The sequence below is a fragment of the Rhipicephalus sanguineus genome, chromosome 4 (genome assembly GCF_013339695.2).
Source record: "Rhipicephalus sanguineus isolate Rsan-2018 chromosome 4, BIME_Rsan_1.4, whole genome shotgun sequence".
Taxonomy (NCBI): domain Eukaryota; kingdom Metazoa; phylum Arthropoda; class Arachnida; order Ixodida; family Ixodidae; genus Rhipicephalus; species Rhipicephalus sanguineus.
In genome coordinates, this window is record NC_051179.1 from 66665069 (window position 1) to 66684018 (window position 18950).

General features: G+C 45.9%; 1 long non-coding RNA gene across 1 annotated transcript; it reads right to left on the reverse strand.

The window, feature by feature from the left end:
* Positions 1 to 1654: 1654 nt before the first annotated feature.
* On the reverse strand, positions 1655 to 18520 carry LOC119390165 (uncharacterized). Its single transcript, XR_005183236.2, has 3 exons — positions 18355 to 18520; positions 5790 to 5850; positions 1655 to 1914 (listed from the first exon to the last, which is right to left on the reverse strand). It is a non-coding gene; the product is annotated as an uncharacterized LOC119390165 (long non-coding RNA).
* Between the last annotated feature and the right edge of the window lie 430 nt (positions 18521 to 18950).

Sequence of the window (18950 nt, forward strand, 5' to 3'; positions counted from 1 at the left end):
GCGAAGGGCGAACCACGCCGCCAAATTACCGGCCCTCTGGTCAGCCCGGATTTGAACCTCCCGGGCCGAGCTGGTGATTGCCTTCCTTCAGGCGTCCTCTATGCTGAGAGGCTCGCAATCGCAGCGTCATGCATTGCCAAAGCATGTGAGGTAACGTGCAGCGTCTTTCGTCACAGTGCGGGCTGTGCGGCTTTATGTTGTCAATAAACTTACTGTCAACTAATGGCGAAGGGTACGTGCCCGTTTGTAGCATTTTTAGGGTGATTGAGCGGGTCCTCAAGAGTTGAGGGTGCGGGAGTGGGAAGCTACGCCCGGCCAATCGATAATGTTTACAAAGTTCATTAAATATGAGGAGCGCATCAAACTGCCAGATGCCTTCTCCGAAATTAGAGGCCTATATCACGTCAGGGTGGGACGGTTCGCGTGCGCGGGCATGGGCAAGCTCACTGGGGATAACAAGGTGGGCACCTCGGCCCGTGCAGGCATGAAAACACGTGCTGTTGCCGTCAAGTTCTGTACAATTTGGACTGTTGATTAGAATATGAGGCGCCTGTTCACAGAGTGACCCTGTCGTGAACGCTCGTGCAGAAGCCCGAAAGCCAGTGAAAATGCGCGTGTGCATGGTAATCGCCACCGATAGTGCTATAGCAGCCTGTCCTGCCCTTGCCGGCGTGGTATCTCGAAGAGATGCTACCGCGAGGTGGTTACCGTGAAGGTCAGCGACCAAAGGCACGAAATTGGCGGTGCTGGGGTCAACAAACGCCACAAAGTTAGTGGTGTCAGCCGCGGAACTGAGGAGCGACCGAGTCCTAGCGTCCTGGCGGCTTACATTGTACAGGCGGCGAACGTTTCTAAGAATTTGCGAGATTAATCTGCTCGCTAAATTTGAAGGGGAGTTTTATCTTTTCTTCTTCTACCAAAGTGGGGTCGCAGACCGGAAACTCCAGGATGCGCCTCTAAGCTCAGGAGAGTCTGGCAGCTTGTGGTGTTTGTTGCGCTTATGAAATATCATTAAATGTATTAGGCATACCAAGAGCAGTGAGCTTTCCCTCATTGGTGTTGTTTGGACGGCCTGAGATCTTCTGAATGCAGTTGTGAATAATTACGTCTAGTTTCCCTTGTTCTTTCTTTGTCCACCTATGCTCTGCGGCAATGTAACTTCTATGGCTCATAAGAAAGGCATGGAAGAGCCTCACAAATTTACTGAATTTACTTCAAGGTCGTTCTTGTTCATTGTACACAGAAGCCTAAAGCACTAAAGCTGTGTATTTCTTTCTCTTCCATGCACTCTTATGAGTATGTGGCAGCAAGAATGCGAGCGGAGGTGTACGTACATATAGCAATGACACCTATTGAAGACACCTACGTAAGAGGCGGAAAAGCACGAGTTCCTTTCGAGTTTTCCTTTTGCACTATTGCTTTGTCGTTTCTTACCAACAAGTCCTTTGTCACATCGCATGCATTAGTACACAGATATATATACATCGTAATGAATGCAAAGAAAATACATCATCATGGCACTTGAGTTTCTTTAAATACACCAAATTGTTCTCGCTTTGCAGAATGACAGATAGATGGGCGAGTTGAATTGGGTTCACACTGATGAAAAGGGCAGCGCCAAAAGAGACACAAAGGACGATATGCAGACAGAACATGCGCTGCACCCAGAATTGAAGTTTTTATTGAAAAATAAGCTACCTTTATATACAGCCAGAATCGTCACGCAAAAAAATTGTAACAGAAGGTTTATTTGCTTTATTTCGACATCGCAGAAAATAGCACGGTTTCATATTTTTTTTACGCTGAGCACATCATTTGTGCGGGCCCTTGCTTGGCCTCTGGCCCAGGGGCTCTGTAGTATACACAACGACAACCTCGTCCGCATACCTCTTCAACATTGCTTGTAGTGCAGGGCTAAGGAAAGAGAAGATATTTCAGTCACAAGTAATGGTTTGTTACCTTGAGAGCACATTACGAAAAGTGAAAGAACATGTCACTCTCAAATGTGTACACTGACGAGACTAATATTCAATCAAATATTACTCGATCGCAAATTTTAGCTGCATCCGCCATATTTTAATGGCGTACTTGGAAGGCGATTCTATGTTTTGAAACTTGGCGATCGTCAAGAAGTTCTGAAGTGCTGGTATATAAAACGTCCTTTTGCAGCTTCGAGCGAATAATCAAATTGAAATATTCCTTTGCTACAAAAATGGGCTATGGCTTGACTGGATGTCGCTATCTAGACAAGATTCTTAATAGCCGTATTTCGTTTGCAACGGAAACGCGAGAACGCGCCTTCTGTGCGGCGATATAGGCATTGAACCAGAGCTAAGTTGATAAAGGATTGCTGATTTATTCATAAATTTTAGCGAGAAATACCTGAACCACTCATGCGTTGCTGTACGAAACCCTACATTCCACGCATCGGTAAGTGAACGCATCCCAAGTGAAAAATAGCTTTCTTACTGTAGTGCTGCTCGCCAAAGTATATAACAAAGCTCCATGTGTGGAATCACATCAAACTGCTTATGCTACATCCATATTTTATGCTCGCTTCAAGGATACTGTTAAAGTCGTGCGTAGTTTGGGCATGTGCTCCAAGGTGAAGTGGGCCAATTACGATAGAGGTGAGTAGGAGACGGCGACCGGCTTACACGAGGAGCAGGCGGTGGGGCCAAGTGGCAATCGGAGGCCGGAGAACGGTTTTGCAGCGTCACTGGCCTTTGATTAGAAGTGCTTCCTGTGAATGTGTAAGGGTTACACATTCACAAGTGCTTACACTTCTAACACGAGGCCGGTCAGACATCGTCGATCGGTCAAAACTCGTTGGCTGATGGCGATTGCACGAGCTTCAAATGTGGTCCTCGATGGCGCAGTGGTAGCACGCGGGTAGAGGACGCTCGAAGATTGAATGCTGTCGAGAACACTCAGCCGTGAAAACTCGTCTCGCCAAATGCTGGGGCTCAGCATACTCAACAGGAGCTGTCTGCCTCTGTGCGCCGCTGCTGGGACGAAGGCGCTGCCCACATCACTGCTAAAACGCGAATGTGTCTCGATATGGCCTGGTTGTTTCTGTTTCGCTGGTTTCCGCGACGCATACCAATGGTGGCAAAAGCAGCGCGCGGTGCTACTGGCGCCGAACAATACGGTGAATAGTTTCTGTCGTCTGCTTTTATGTTGGATTTGGAAGTTCAGTAACCTCGGTTTGCGTCCGTATACCTCCAAAAATTTTTTTTCATTCATCTCAGGACGATACAAGGAACGCGTTGCAGCGTAAAACTACGTGGGTGAAATTTGGGTGCAGGACCCCTATAAGAAAGTTCCATCGCTTTTTTCGTAAGTTGGCCGTGAGAACTTTTTCTATGCTCATTGGGTATCTATTTTAATGATTCCTATCTGTACGGAAGCGCAACGATCTTCCTGACGCTATTGATATAATGTGCTAAAATAAACCACTAGTCGTGCGGCCAAGAACATCTGTTGGCAACTTATTGCAGCCAATAATGGCGCAAAAAGCGCATGCTTAAAGAAGCGTGCCACGGAGGGGATAAACGTGCGAAGTCACGCAATATGTCGGTGCCAAGGACTGTTGGCCTGACTGCCGCTCCATGTTTCGAATATTTTCCTATTAACATCGAAGCTGTTGAAACTTGAGCCGTCGTTCGCACGAAACTCGGCGGATATGTGTCACAGAAAGCGGGTATGTGCCAAGCAACTTCTAGCATGCATAAATGAGGAGCAGGAGGAATAAACGTTTCTTGTAGGAAACGGTATCGCGGTGCTAGTACCGCTTCTACCCTAGGTGGAAAGCATCCTCATTCCAGGGACCCTCTGGCCTTCCCTGACTCCTTCCCCGCAAGCTGGCCTCAGAGGGCATGGACCAACAATGACGTCTCGTAGCATAAATGAAAGAAGACTTTTTAAGAGCTCGTTCTTCTTTGTTAGACAGAATATAATGAGGACTAACATACAAAAATGCAAAGGAATGTATAGGGGGTGTTTTTGTAGTACTTAGGATATAAATATGGAGAAAGTGAAGTGGACGAAAAGATAACTTGCCGCCGGCAGGGACCAAACCTGCGACGTTCGAATTACGCGTCCGATGCTCTACCACTGAGCTACGGCGGCGGTCATCCTCCTGTCCACATTATGGGGTATATATGTGCATTTAAACCTGGGAGCCATGGCGGCAAGTGTGGAACACTGTTTATCTGACTGTTGGCGCCACGTAGCACGTGATCATTTTTACGAGCTGGCAGCTGACCAATAATCCCTAGCATACTACATGAAGGCATCAAGTCGGCCAGAACGACACACTCGCTATGAAGGAATGAAAGAAGACTTTTTCAGGGCTCGTTCTGCTTTGATAGACACAATACTAACGAGAACTGACAGACATCAATGCAAAGGAAAGTATAGGGGACGGTATTTGTAGTAATTATGATATGAATGTGAAGAAAGTAAAGTGGACGAAAAGATAACTTGCCGTCGGCAGGGACCGAACCTGCGACCTTCGAATAACCCGTCCAATGCTGTACCACTGAGCAATTGTGGCGGTGATCCTCCTGTCTACTTTATGGGCTAGTATAGCATACTCATGCATAGTATAATATAGCAAGGGGAGGGGGGGGGGAACGGAAGTGAGGGTGAGAAAAAGTCGTATGAGGGGGAGGCGAAAAAAATGTGGAGGGGCGAGGGTGTAGCGGGTGTGCGACACAAAGAAACGGGTATGTGCCAAGCATAGCATAGCCGTGCATAAGATAGTATAGCAAGGGCGTGGGAAAGGGAAGTGAGGAGTGTTGTGAGGGTGACCAGGAAAAAAAAAGGAGGAGGGTAGAGGAGAAATCATGGCACCGCCTTTTGTAATATCGCTTAGCAAGGGAATGGGGCAGGGAAGTGGGGGTGAGGAGGACTGATGTCTGGATGAGGAGGGGGGAAAGGAGGAAGTGAGAGGGTAAACCATAGCATGACCATGTACAGTGTAGCATAGCAAGGGGTGGGAAAGAGATGTGAGGGCGAGGAGAAAGGGCAATATAGAAAGAGAAGAAAGGAAGCTGAAAGAAACAAAATGTAGAGAAAGATAAAGAAAGCAACAAATATGTAAGAAAGAAGAAGATAAAGAAAGAACTCAATCTGCGTTCGCCAGGTGCTGGCGCTTGTTTGCCTGCTCCGCTGTTTACACAAACTGCACAGGCGTGGAACCAGCTTTATTTGTTCGCTTTCGGGCTCAAGTTATTGTTTCCGGTGCCCTAACTGTGCAGTCTTTTCGGCGTTGATATCTAGACGAATATTCTGATCTGGGCTGTAAAGAAATATTCTGGTTCGCATTTTCACGGAGCCCCGCACGCGTTCGCTGTATTACTATCAGCACATGGACAAGTTGCTCTTTCGATGACAGGTACTTTTAAAAGTTAATAACGCGAAGAGATGGGCGGTGGTGTTTCCAGCGTGGCATTGCAGGTTTACTTCATTGGTGAAAAGAGACATGGTATTTTCGTCAAGGTACCTAAGTTTACAGCGCAAAAAAAAGACACTTAGCTCCTGTGTATTCTTCGAAATTTTTTTCGGCCTTGCACTTTAGGACTGCAATTTCACGTGTGGATGACTAACGCGCCCTGCGTATTGGTAATGAAAGCATAAATGTCTTTCTTTGCAGGGGTCAAAATAAATAAATATTAGATATTTAGGTCTCAGGCGCTGAAATATAAAGCAGCCGGGTCATATTTACAAAAGCGCACTTGAAACATAGCGATTCAATGTAATTAAGATGTTGTGTTATCTCTTACTCTTCTGAGACAGACTACCGGCAAGCTCCATTGATGAGGATAGGCAGTGGTGACGTGATATCTGAAAGAAATAAAAACACTTTTACAACTGGTGCTCAAGTGAGTCCCTCACCCATTTTGGTATATAAAAATAGAATTTACCGCTGCTTTTTTGTTCACATTAACAATTATTATGGCACAGAAGTAGCTAAGTATATTTTGAAAAGTGAGTATTTTCTAGAAAGCACTAATAGCCATTTCATTTTTATGAGCTGGGTTTTATAAAACAGTAAGACAGGGCACGTATTCAAAAAATTTATGTATCTTTTCTTTTGAGAAAGCAGTAAAATAAAGCCGTTTTTTTTTTTCAATAGCGCCGAGGTGACTGAGGAACGCGCCGTTGATCTTCCGGTGGCTTCCGCACCAGCCGCTGTAATATTCAGGGACTCTAGAAACGGTAGTCTAAATTACGCAAAAGGGCGCCTTTCGCGTAAGCACAACAAATGCCAGCTAACTTTCGCTGTCAGCGGGTTGTCGGAATCATCTGCGTGCTTGCGCCCCCGCCCCCGCCCCCCATCGCCCGCCACTCCGGCACGGAGGCTCAAGAACTGACAATCCACCGGGGCAACGCGTTTGGGGCTCAGAGGGGATCGGATGGTTAGATAAGGTGAAATTACTAAACCACTGCATAGTGGGGATGGTCTCTTTTGCCGCCTCATACCCATCACTTAAAAAGCAGCAGGCGGTGGCATGGCGCCTCCTTCCAACCATTACGTATTGAAACCCGATGACTTATTATTCCTATCATCCAGAACAATATTCGTAAATTTTGTTAAGAAAGATCGAACCTGGATCCCATTATTTGGGCCAGCACGCAGGCGCCCCGACAGGGCCGTAATATTCTGGATGGACATCATTAGGAGTCCGTGCTACTCAACTCGACCCCCGAAGACCAACTCTTGGCTGTCCGGCCCGTGACGATGCCCGCCGGAGCCCAAGGGCTTCTTACCGCCATCGAGGCGGGGTCGGACACCCCACAAGTCTGCCGGCCACATAAATAAACGCTGTTTTCCCCCTTTCACCGTCTGTCATGAGATGAGATTGTTTTTAATACATTTAAGTGTGGTAAGACGCTTTGGTTTATACGAAAATGAAATACATTGAACTCGGTCTTTTAGGCGCTGGCTCGCCAGGTTCTTAAGCTGGAGCGAAGTCCCGCGCCGTAAGCGTAGCCTTAGTTCCAGAGGCAACCGCTACAGGCGCAGCTCGCGCGAAAGAGAAGTCTTGTTCCTCTTGTTCTTCGAGTGCCTTGATGATATGAACGCAGGCAAAACCACATATAGCACAGCAAACTGTAGCATACACACGCTCGCGCGCGAGAGAAGTCTTCTTCCTCTTGTTCTTCGAGATCCTTGATGATGATAATAACGCAGGCAAAACCACATATAGCATAGCCAACTGTAGCATGCGGCGCTCGCTCCACTCCGGCAGTGCGCTTCGATACTAATAACATGAGAGAAAAAGACAAGGCGGCGGAGCTGAGGGCTCTCAAGGCAGCAGCATCGCGGGCTCGCCGCCAAGACCCTGCGGTGAGCCTGCGCCGTGTTCATGAACTTTGTGCCAGAAGAAACTCTCTCCGGCTTGTAAACTGCTTCAGCGTCTTCAAACAGATAGTCGTAATAAGTACAAATGCATCTGTGTATGTCAAAAATATTCTTCCTGAGCAAAATGTTGTTGATGAGCTAAACTTAGTCATTTATTTAACAGAAATTTCTTCTCTGAAGATGGCGGTGAAGGGAAACGTCACTGTAGGACGTCCTACGCTAGGCGCAAGATGGCGGATATCGTTGGTGCCGTTTACAGAACACTTTTTGAGCTGCGTCGACCCAGTCTTACTTCAATGCCTGTCTTGCCGCTGGGGCAAAAACCAGTCAAAATGACGCCGGACAAGGGGAAGAAGTGACACACACAAGGACTCATATTTTAAACAATTGTTAAACTAATGCATGGCAACACTCTCGGAAACTTTAGGAATTCTCAGTGTTATAGACACGAAGCGAAAAAATCTGAAACTAGAGCGTTCTTGAGCAATGTCCTTGTGTGTGTCTCTTCTTCCCCTTGACCGGCGTTCTTTTTGACTGGTTTTTGCCTCAGCGTCATGTACCAACTGACCCAGACTTCGACCTTATTGCCTGTCTTGCTTTATGTGTGTAGAAAGCTTTTCATGCGAAAACGCGACTCGAGTGTGCATATAGACTAACTCCATAATTGTTTTCACCAGGAACAATACTACGTCGACTACAAGCACGCATATGTACAAACTTGCACTTTAAGGCAACTCTTGGTCTTTTTTTTGTCAATATGATGTTGCGTGAGCACGAGAGAACATATTTAAGACCTAAATATTATGAGAATAGCTACATGCTGGCTCATTTGAGTGGTTGCGCGGGAACGTTCATTTGGGCACTTTGGCGGCTTTGTAACTCTGATCTCAGAAAAATATTACAACTTGTTTTACAGAGTTAGAACACGCACGGGGCTTTTATTCTGGGCAGGTTAAAGAAAATCGAAGATGGCTCTTTTTATTGCATTCCGCTGTATTGCATTTTTATAGACATGCCTTCACTTATGCATTTTTGGTTTGCGTTTGACATCATTCTCGGCACTCATATTTTAAACAATTGTTAAACTAATGCACGGCAACACTCTCGGAAACTTTAGGAATTCTCATTGTTATAGACACGAAGCGAAAAAATCTGAAACTAAAGCGTTATTGAGCAATGTGCCTTAATTGCGATTTTTTTCACTAAATACCGGCAACAAAACTGCATGATAACGATATTTGGTAAACATGAGTTACTAGTAGTATGTGAATAAACATTTTCGGACTCGCAGCTCCAATACAGTGAAACATCGGTGATACGTATTATAGAAGCAGCGTAAAAAGACGTAGACGAAGAGTAAACAAGCACACTGGACGAGCGCTGACTCGCAACTGAAAAATTTATTTGGAAAGAACATCGAAGAAAACAACAAGAAAAATAACGAAAAAACGAAAACGTGTGCAAAACAGCGTGTCAAACAGCAGAAAACGCTAATCTAGTTACTAACATATAGGCATCACTTTACAGTACATGTGCCAAGTAGATAATCAAACTCTTTTTCTGTCAATGACAATGATGGCTGACTGACGCATGCGTCTCCCATTCTTTTGATGTGGAATGCCTCTATCATCTCTCGAGTAATCTTGCATTTGTGTGATGACAAGATCTTCGTGTCTGAAAACAATGGTAAACAGCCACACGTGCAACAGTACGATGCGAGATGTGAAACATTCGATTTGTTCAGTGACTGGTTGTGTTCCTTTAAGCGCACGTTAAGGCATCTGCTGGTTTGCCCAACGTACGAATTCCCACAAGTGAGGGGTATCTGGTAGACGACCCCACACTTACACGGCACATATGCAGGCTTTACATGGTTTGCTCCACAACCTTCATTATTTACATCATTCTGCTCTATTTTTTTTCCTAACGAGGAGACAAATTGCAGAAAATTTGTTAGGAGCAGAAAACACAGTTCTGACCCCGTATCTATTGCCGACATTACTCAAGCCATGGGTAAGTTTGTGTACATAAGGCAACACTGTTACCTTATCGTATCTCTGCTTATCATCGCATTTCTAGGAACGATTCTGGCCCTTCACCCACCTCAATAGCCTCTCGCTGCAGCTTGATAGCACACAGTTCGGATAACCCGCTTGCAGAAGCCTCTGAATTTGTGTAAGAAAAGTACGCTCTATCCCTGCGCTCTGATACGATCGCGGCTCATACGAATTTCGGGATGATACGAATTTTCCTTGGGGCTGGCCAAGGCCCATTGGCCTCCAATGTAATGGAGTACGGTTGTTTCGAACAAATTTTCACCCCGCGACGTTTGATACGAACGTACGCTACCGCGCCGGTACGAAGAGGTGCTGTCGCGGAAGACGCCCCAAGCACGTGCGGGCGCAGAAACGCAAGCGTCGGCATGCGCGCCGCGCCGCCAATTGGTCAGAATCACGGTGTAAGAAAGATGCTTTTCTTACAGTGATTAAAATAAACATTCAGTGACGCGTCGTGGCCTCCGAGATTGTGTGCGCGAATCTTGGTGGCCCTAATGCGCCTCCGTGTGCCTTCGCGTTTACATTACAAGTCATGTGCTTCATGCAAGCGATATCATCATGCATCAGACCCCTTGTGAAAGGTGAACGAGGACCGAAAGAAGACCAGGACGGTTTTGGCGAAGGATCTAGGACTCACAACATCAACGTGCACGGCTGTTGGAGACACACTTGTGCGGGCACGGCCGTAAATTTCTCGAAAAACATCCCCAACACCACCGCGATAAGAAAATAATATCGTAGGTCCGCGGTTCTAAAATTTTCTGGCCTTCATCTATCGCGTCAAAGCGCTCCTTAGGTCACTTCCGCCGCAGTACTTTGGTGTCCTGCACAAAAGCATACTAAGATTTGGAAGGGGCTACTAGCTACCGCAGGTCATAACACACCTGGTTCAATAACTACATACGCGCGCACAGGCTGCATATTTACGAGTGTAGGCATGATTGTTGACGTCTAAAAACTTCACTGACAATCATTCAGAGCGGTTCTTGACTTTAGTGCGGGCCTGAAAATGAATAAATGAAAATGTACGCCAGCTTTCTTTTGTCGCATGCTAATTTTTTATACTTTCTGGTGACACGAATTTCGGATGATACGAATATTTTTGGAGATCCCGCGAGGTTCGTATCGCCGAGGTTTTACTGTATTTGGGTGATTCCACGTAAGATCGAACAAACAATGGCTGGTCGACCTCTCAAATTTATTTCAAAATTTTATATATTATTGCCTGATGAGTGGAAAGAAGAGATCCGCAATTTGTTATGCCGCCAAAATTTTTTTCGAACCACAGGAAATCAATAATGACGAAGAGGTGGAGTGGAGCGCTCATCCGCTCTGCTGTTTTGGCCAACTTTCGTTATGAATTGCACAAAATATATTAAAGTTAGGTAGCTGAAATTTATTTACCTAAATATATGCATGTTTTTGCTTCTGCTCAGGTATTTTTAGTTTTTATGTGTAGTGTAGATGTTTTTATAAAAAACCTCAAAAATGGCCCAATCGGCAAAATTTTCTTTACTTTGAAGGTCTTTATCTCAAAAAAAATTGTAGCAGAGCGACAAAAATTCTGCATTACGTTCTTCGCATGCTTATCTACCAAACTGCCAAATCCTGTATTTATATAACTTTTCACTGAAGAGATATGATCGGGCTAAGTTCAAGAAAACATCGAACAATGAAAACTTCTGACGACAATTAAAAAAAACCCCATTTTTTAAATTTCTTAACCTTTGTCCACTTATTCTCCTCCACATGAGCTTTCACAATCATTAAAAACATGTTGCATAATGTCGTTTCGCTAAAAGTTACGGCCCCTCCAATAAGACCCTTAGGCAAGGAGTGGCAATTCAGACTTCTTGCCCAGCTAGTGTATAAAATGCAGGTAAGATTGAATTTCTTTTTATTAAAAGACCAGCAGTACCAAAAAAAGTGTCGACAGCACTGAAGACGTTAATTTTGAAAATATTTGGTCACTGCAGCGGCCACGAGCGCGGGGCTACCGATCAGGCGCGCGCGCATCCGAGGTGCTCGTTGTAAGAGACGGCGCAGTGAGAGCTCGTTTTCGCGTCCTCTGACCGATTGAGTTCGAAACAGCAACACCTCTCGGGTGACTTGAACGCACGTGCAGCGGTAGTCGCAGTGATCTGGTTAATTGCGTCGATTTCTTTTTCAGGGGGCATAAGAATGTCATCGTTAAACTGTGCGTTCCGTGAAGATCTTTCATTGCAGTGGTAGCAAAAGCACGCGTAGCAAAAGTAGTCCCTCTCGCTGACATTCACTGATCTTTCAGGCGTTAAACGTTCCATCAAAGAGTTTATGTCTAGGTCGGTAACTCTGCGAAATTTTGGCTTCTTTGCAATAATTAAAGGAGTACTGACACGATTTTGAGACATCGCAAAAGGGACATTTTTTGCTTCGTTGGTATGCAGTGTCCACGCTGTCCATACACTGGAGTCGGAGAACACTTATAAAATATTTTAATTTGACTTTGAAGTTTTCGTCGCTGAGCATTTGCAAGCCAACCACACTGCAAGGGCATTATCCCGACGAGTCAAGACAGTTCCTCCGAGTTCGCGAGATCTGCGTCCTGCATGCAGCCTAAATCGTAGAAATCACTGTGAGGTCACTGGACGACAATTCACTCATCGTTGTCTATTGCACCACGAGCAGATGACGGATTTCCCGCTAGTACGTCGCGAATTTCTGTATCTCCGTGACGTCACACTGCTATGAAACGACACTGAGAAGCCACCCCCTCGATATCGAAACCGAAAGTGTCTTTTTAAGGTGGCGCTAATTAAAATTTATAGGATGCATTCCCAGGCACCACAATAGTCGTTTTAGGTTTCTCGACACTAGCATTTTTATTTAGAGCAACAATCCGAATTTTTTTAAAATTCGTGTCAGTACTCCTTTAAGCTTCTTGTGCTTCGAAAGGTATTCTCCACAATAGACTCATTCAGAGCTATACTTTCTCGTCATGGGACGCACAGGAGGAGTAGAGTAAGAGCAAAGCACAAGAACTATCCGCGCCGAATGAAGTGTGAACAGCGCTCTGAACGCGCGGCTAGTTCAGGCCGTCTGCTGCCGACATCTAAGATAGGCAAGCGCAACCGGTTACCGATAGTTTTGCTTTTCTTTCCTTTGACAATCCATATTTTGCTTTGCCACTGGAGCGCCACGTTCATTGATCGCAACTGGCGCAGCGCAGTTCCTGTGGCAGCAGCGTGCGTGAAGCGAGCGCTCATAGCTCCCTTACAGAGTTTTCATCGTGCTTCCATCTCCGCCGTGTTATCAGCGCCTAGCTGAGACGCGAACAGAGGGCGGATAGAATAGCGAAGCTCCAGTGCACGTACGTTCAAGTCACCCGAGAGGTGTTGCTGTTTGGAACTCAATCGGTCTGAGGACGCGAGAACGAGCTCTCACTGCGCCGTCTCTTACAACGAGCATCTCGGGTGCGCGCGCGCCTACTCGGAGCTCCGCGCTCGTGGCCGCTGCAGTGACCAAATAATTTCAAAATTAACGTCTTCAATGCTGTCGACACTTTTTTTTGGTACTGCTGGTCTTTTAATAACAAGAAATTCAATCCTACCTGCATTTTATACACTTGCTGGGCAAGAAGTCTGAATTGCCACTCCTTGCCTAAGGGTCTTATTGGAGGGACCGTAACTTTTAGCGAAACGACATTATGCAACATGTTTTTAATGATTGTGAAAGCTGATGTGGAGGAGAATAATTGGACAAAGTTTAAGAAATTTAAAAAATGGGGTGTTTTTTTAATTGTCGTCAGAAGTTTTCATTGTTCGGTGTTTTCTTGAACTTAGCCCAATCATATCTCTTTAGTGAAAAGTTATATAAATACAAGATTTGGCAGTTTGGTAGATAAGCATGCGAAGAACGTAATACAGAATTTTTGTCGCTCTGCTACAAGGCGTTTTTGCGATAAAGACCTTCAAAGTAAAGGAAATTTTGCCGATTGGGCCATTTTTGAGGTTTTTTATAAAAACATCTGCACTACACATAAAAACTAAAAATACCTGTGCAGAAGCAAAAGCATGCATATATTTAGGTAAATAAATTTCAGCTACCTAACTTTAATATATTTTGTGCAATTCATAACGAAAGTTGGCCAAAACAGCAGAGCGAATGAGCGCTCCACTCCACCTCTTCGTCATTATTGATTTCCTGTGGTTCAAAAAATTTTTCGACGGCAAAACAAATTGCGCATCTCTTCTTTCCACTCATCAGGCAATAATATATAAAATTTTTAAATAAATTTGAGAGGTCGACCAGCCATGGTTTGTTCGATCTTACGTGGAATCGCCCATTTATTTTGTAGGACCTCGTCAAAATCCCCATTTCGCGCAATTCGCAAAAAAAAAAAAAAAGCGGTTCTGCTGTGTGGATACTTCCGAATTCTTTTTCACTAGGGCAACAATTCTTTTTCGCAAGGCTAAGAATGGTTTCGTGGCCTTGGGGACTCGAACTGCAGAAGATATTTTTTTAGTGAAATTAGAGGGGTCCGCGAACATGCACCGAGGTTCTTATCTGAACACACCCAGTAGGCATTCTAGGTTGTAATAGTGAAGCCAGGCTAGCGATTGTGGAGGCGATGCGCGGGGCCCTATTACGCTATCGCGTTCTACTCTTGAAGGTGAAGCTCAAGCGCCCTCCAAGTTTTTTCTCGAAGTTATGTTCCAACTCGCCCAGCAAAAAGTTCTGCTGAGATGTTTTGCCACCTTGCTGTCACTGATGGAAGCACTCCTTTCGATTGGTGATTTACAGCTTTGAATCGGAGCACAACACAGATACGTCGGCTAAGGCGTTTCCAACGTTGTGAAGAGCAGTTTGTATCAACGTGCCAATTGATACTGCGTTACAGGGCTGAACTACCTGCAAGTCTATCATGAGGGTGTTACGTTCAGGAAGCTCGTCGTTGTAAAAGGTTGCAAGCACCACCACTGCTAGACGTTCGCGGAGTTCCGGCGGCTTGTCGATGGTGACAGAAACGGGACGATCTTTCATCGAAGAGCTTATCGTCACAATGTGTATTGTACTGAGCTCATGCAGGCATTCCTGACATACCTGGCATTGTGCGTGCCGCCGAACTCTTGCTTCGAAAGAGGGTGCCAAGAAGTCCATCAACCTGGTGCAGTCATGACAGAGCGCACGCAAGGCTGTTGGCGTGAGATAAATTTTATATCGGCCAAACCGGCCGATGTATCAGTTACCGCTTAGAAAATACCCTTTCGATAAAGATCGGAATAGGGTCACATTGGCCGTTAAAATAGGAGTTTATCGGACAAATCCGAACTGTCGAAAATTTTACCTGCAAGGGTTTGTCGGATTTTTTCGGACTTATCGGAAAGCATTGAGCCCTACCTATACCTCACCAACGCAAAAGGTGACTTTAGGTTTCTACATGTCGCCGGCTCTATCGACAGGCAGTCTATCGACGACATGATCCGGCTAGCAAACAGGCCACTAGACATTGTCTTGGACCGGGCTACTGCCTTCATTCGATGCCACAACCACGACAATCACCTCAGGCTCGCCGCTCTCAACGTAGAGACGGTGCACGCTCACGTGCACTTCCTCGAAAAAGACGCTCTGCTTAGAGAAACTGGCGTGTTAGCACTTCATGAAACCTGGAACAATCAGCCCACTGTGTCGTCTACAACAAGCGGCTTCATTGGATGTGCGGAGGCGTGCGCACGTATAAGAGCACGGCGATGCGGAACTTCAACGTAGGCCGCATCCCACGTCGCCGGCCGCCCGACACAGAACACACACAGACAAGTAGAGGAATCGGCGAGGTCTGCGTTGCGCACACCAGTTACAATAACACAGACATTGCATTCGCCGCCATCTACGTGAGAACTCTCAAGAACCCCTTCCACTCATTCACACGGGTTTGTGAAACATTCCTGCGTTCTCCATCATGACGGAGAAGTATAAGCACCACATATCAGCTTACCGCGTCTGGTGTTCTTAATACCCATGTTGCTCTTGGCATCGTTACGCAACTGTAAACAACTGGTTATATAACAGATGTGTGAATCTTCAACATATGTGCGTGCGTATACAATTTGCACATATCTTTAGGGTCATTTCTAAACGTTTCGCTCAATGTAAAAAATTACGCCACAGTCACCTTCCCGCAGCTTGCTTCGCATAACATCGATTCATACGGCACGTGGGATCTGCCGACTTTTCTTTCTTACTATTTCCGGAAAAAAATCGGCAGATCCCACGCTTTGTGGGAATCGGTTTCATGCGAAGCATCAGCGGGTAGCTGTCTGCTGCATTTCTTGGCTTGCAGCCAAGCGTTATAAGGCGTGTTTTTTTAAGCGTAGTAGTTGGGTGCATATCGTGGCCTTACGAGGCACTTCGACTACACTTACTTTTAAAAGGTAACTGATGGCCTGAGGTGACGTCAGCACTCAATTCAGAGCACACGTGTGAGTATTGTCGAAATGAAGTGCTTATTGCAGTGCGACGATATGAATATCATACCTAACTTTCGTTAACGTATTTCTCCGGGGTCGAGCAATGCTTGAATATAGCTTGCTGAATCATAGGAATAGAAATGTAATGTTAATTAGACTTGTATGAAAGCAGAGCCAACACTGGAACCACAACTGACGTTAACCCGCCTTGACGCCTGTGTCATGGGCGTACATATGTAATGTTTATTGCTTTGTTATAAAAATAGACATCACTGCAACCACAATTGACGCTGCCCGACATTACGCCCTGCATAGGGTCTTTTTCCAAAGCAGTTTCAAGACGTGGCGTGGCTCTGTGGTAGAATACCTGACTGCCACGCAGAATGCTTCAGTTCGATTCCTGCTGGGATCCAGATCTTTATTCTTCGCGTTGTCGGAGTAGCTGCACTACTCCGACAACGAGCCATTACACGCTAACACGAAGCGAAAGGCGAAGAACGTAACTGCGTCTCGAGCTACTCTTCGATGCTAGCTCGACCAACTCTCCTCCCTGGCACCGAGACGTTCTAATTGCGTCATCGCGAAATCGCTCTCAATTGGCGGTCGTTAGTGTCATGACGCAGTACTTCACCACTCGCCGACGGTGGCAGCTCCCCACCCCGCCTAACCCCGCCAACTAAAACACCTTGCGAGAGGGAATATGTGAGAGATATAAGGCGTGTTTGTGACACCTCGTATGTCTAAGGCTGTGGCAATAACGAAAAAAAGTGTCCGCGGCGTGATTGGTAGAGCACAGGGCGGCTATCGCCGCGGACCGAGAGGTCGTTGGTTCCATTCCCGGCGGCGGAACTTTTATTGCGATAGCAATTATATGGACATTCTCGGCTGGTTTTTGCCGTCGCCGTCTGTCGACGCCCACAGGGCCCGTATATATATATATATATATATATATATATATATATATATATATATATATATAGAAGCCACAAAGAATTCAGAAAAATACTTTCCGACGCGCGGAGTCGAACGGGTGACCTCTCGCACCGCAGCGCGCGGCGTTAGACGGCTAGGCCACGAAGGGTGGGTCTTTCAGCATGCTAATGGCGAGCTATTTATATACACCATTTTCTTCAGCGTGCTTTCTTGGTAACCAGCGAGATGGCGCGAGGGGCGCGCTTTAAATCCGCTCGTTGCGAAGCCCGCGCTTCCTGTTAAGCGAGAGGCGCGAGGTACACTTTGCCCTAGAGGGCGTGGCCGCCGGCGGGCGCGCTTATCTCGTGAGTAGGGTGGTTTGTGTGTCTTGTGCTTCCAGCGCGACGTCCGCGCCAAAGTTACAGAGCGTACGAAGGTCACTTTGCTCGCTGCAGCGGCCGCGTTTGCGAAAGGAGCGCGCTGTTCAAACAGAAAAAGAAAGAAGTAATAATTGTTACAACTGTTAGTTCGCGTTGGTCCTGTGTGTTTCTCTGCGTTCCTTTCGTGCGTCCTTCTTCATGCTTGAGCAGAGCGCTTTAGGTGTCGAGCTGTGACAATTGATAGTTCGCACTGGTCCTATGTGCGTTCGTTTCGTGCGTCCTTTGCGCTTGATTGACGCGCTGGAAATTTCGAGCTGCCTTCCGTTCTTCATGTTACATTCCAATTTGTTGCTATAGCATTCATTGATTTGCCGTTGCGGCGAAACTGTGACTTTTTTCTTCTAGTTTTTTTTTCTTTCTCATCAGTTACTGGTGTGTCTTTGATCAACGTCATATCCGTGACGGAAATACATCGGTGGAGCCATAGTCCACCGCGGCATAAAGCGCTTTTGTGTTAAATATGTTGAAGCCAAGCGGATGGAACCTCAAATCTTGCCCACTCGGCATTCAGCGAATAAGGGGCTCGAGCTAATTGCACGGATGTCATAAACACAAAAACGAGCATTCCTGGTGGACAGCGATGTGTGTGATCATATTAATAATATCTGGGGTTTAACGACCCAAAACCACGATATGTTAATGAGAGACGCCGTAGTGGAGGGCTCCGGAAATTTCGACCACCTGGGGTTCTTTAACGTGCAGTTAAATCTAAGTACATGGGCCTCTAACATTTTCGCCTCCATCGAAAATGCAGCCGCCGCAGCCGGCATTTGATCCCGCGACCGTCGAAGGTCGCGGGATCGGGTCGCGAGAAAGCACTAGACTACCGTGGCGGGGCAGTGATGCGTATGCCACACCGTGGTACATACAGTGCATACGGTGAGATCACTATAAAAGTCATCTCAAGAGAATGGGAACCGCACTTCTGCGACGGTAATAATATTTCAAGCAAAAACAGCCTAATGAGTTCACCCAGAAAGCTTCAGGGCTTACATCATACGAGGTACGCATTTGTGAGGAAGCCGTAAGGAAAATTTAGCAATCGAAATGCTATGAAACAACCACATCAAGGTACAAGCCATAGTTTGGTGTGTAACTACACATCAGGTTTTCCTGGTACTACTTACCCATAGATCAACATGAGTGTAACAGCAAGAAGGCTCAATGTCCCAATTTTGAAAGACATGTTGAGGTATACGCTTAGCTAAGTTGCAGTTCTGTGTAACACAATGTTCTGGAGTTGCGCAAGCTACAGTTTTTATAGACTGTCACCGTCAGGCCACTTCTGCACAATTGTTTCGTGGGTTTCTTTAGCTGCTGTCAAAAAGATTATTGCTACGGACAGGAAAGTACAAAGAATGAACGCGGAACTTCACCCGTGCACTTTATTGCCAGTTTATTCGTTGTTGGGGCTGCCCACAGCAATGCATCTTAGCCAACTCGGCCACTTCCCCGTTCTATTGTGCGCGTTGGTGCAAAGAAGCTCAAACTATTGTTCTGCCTTAAAATCGGGTTAGCAATATCTTGTCATGGTAACGTTTAAGTGAACATGCACGTGTATGCTGCAAAAAAAACAACAAAAAAAAGGTCTGTCTTCTAACAGCGCTACGGTATGTAAAGCATGACGCCCTTGGATTTATGTGCTCTGGACTTATAAGGAGAATCTCTTTAAGAACACACACGAATTAACTGCGTTGTTTTTAACTGTAACCTTCTCATATAT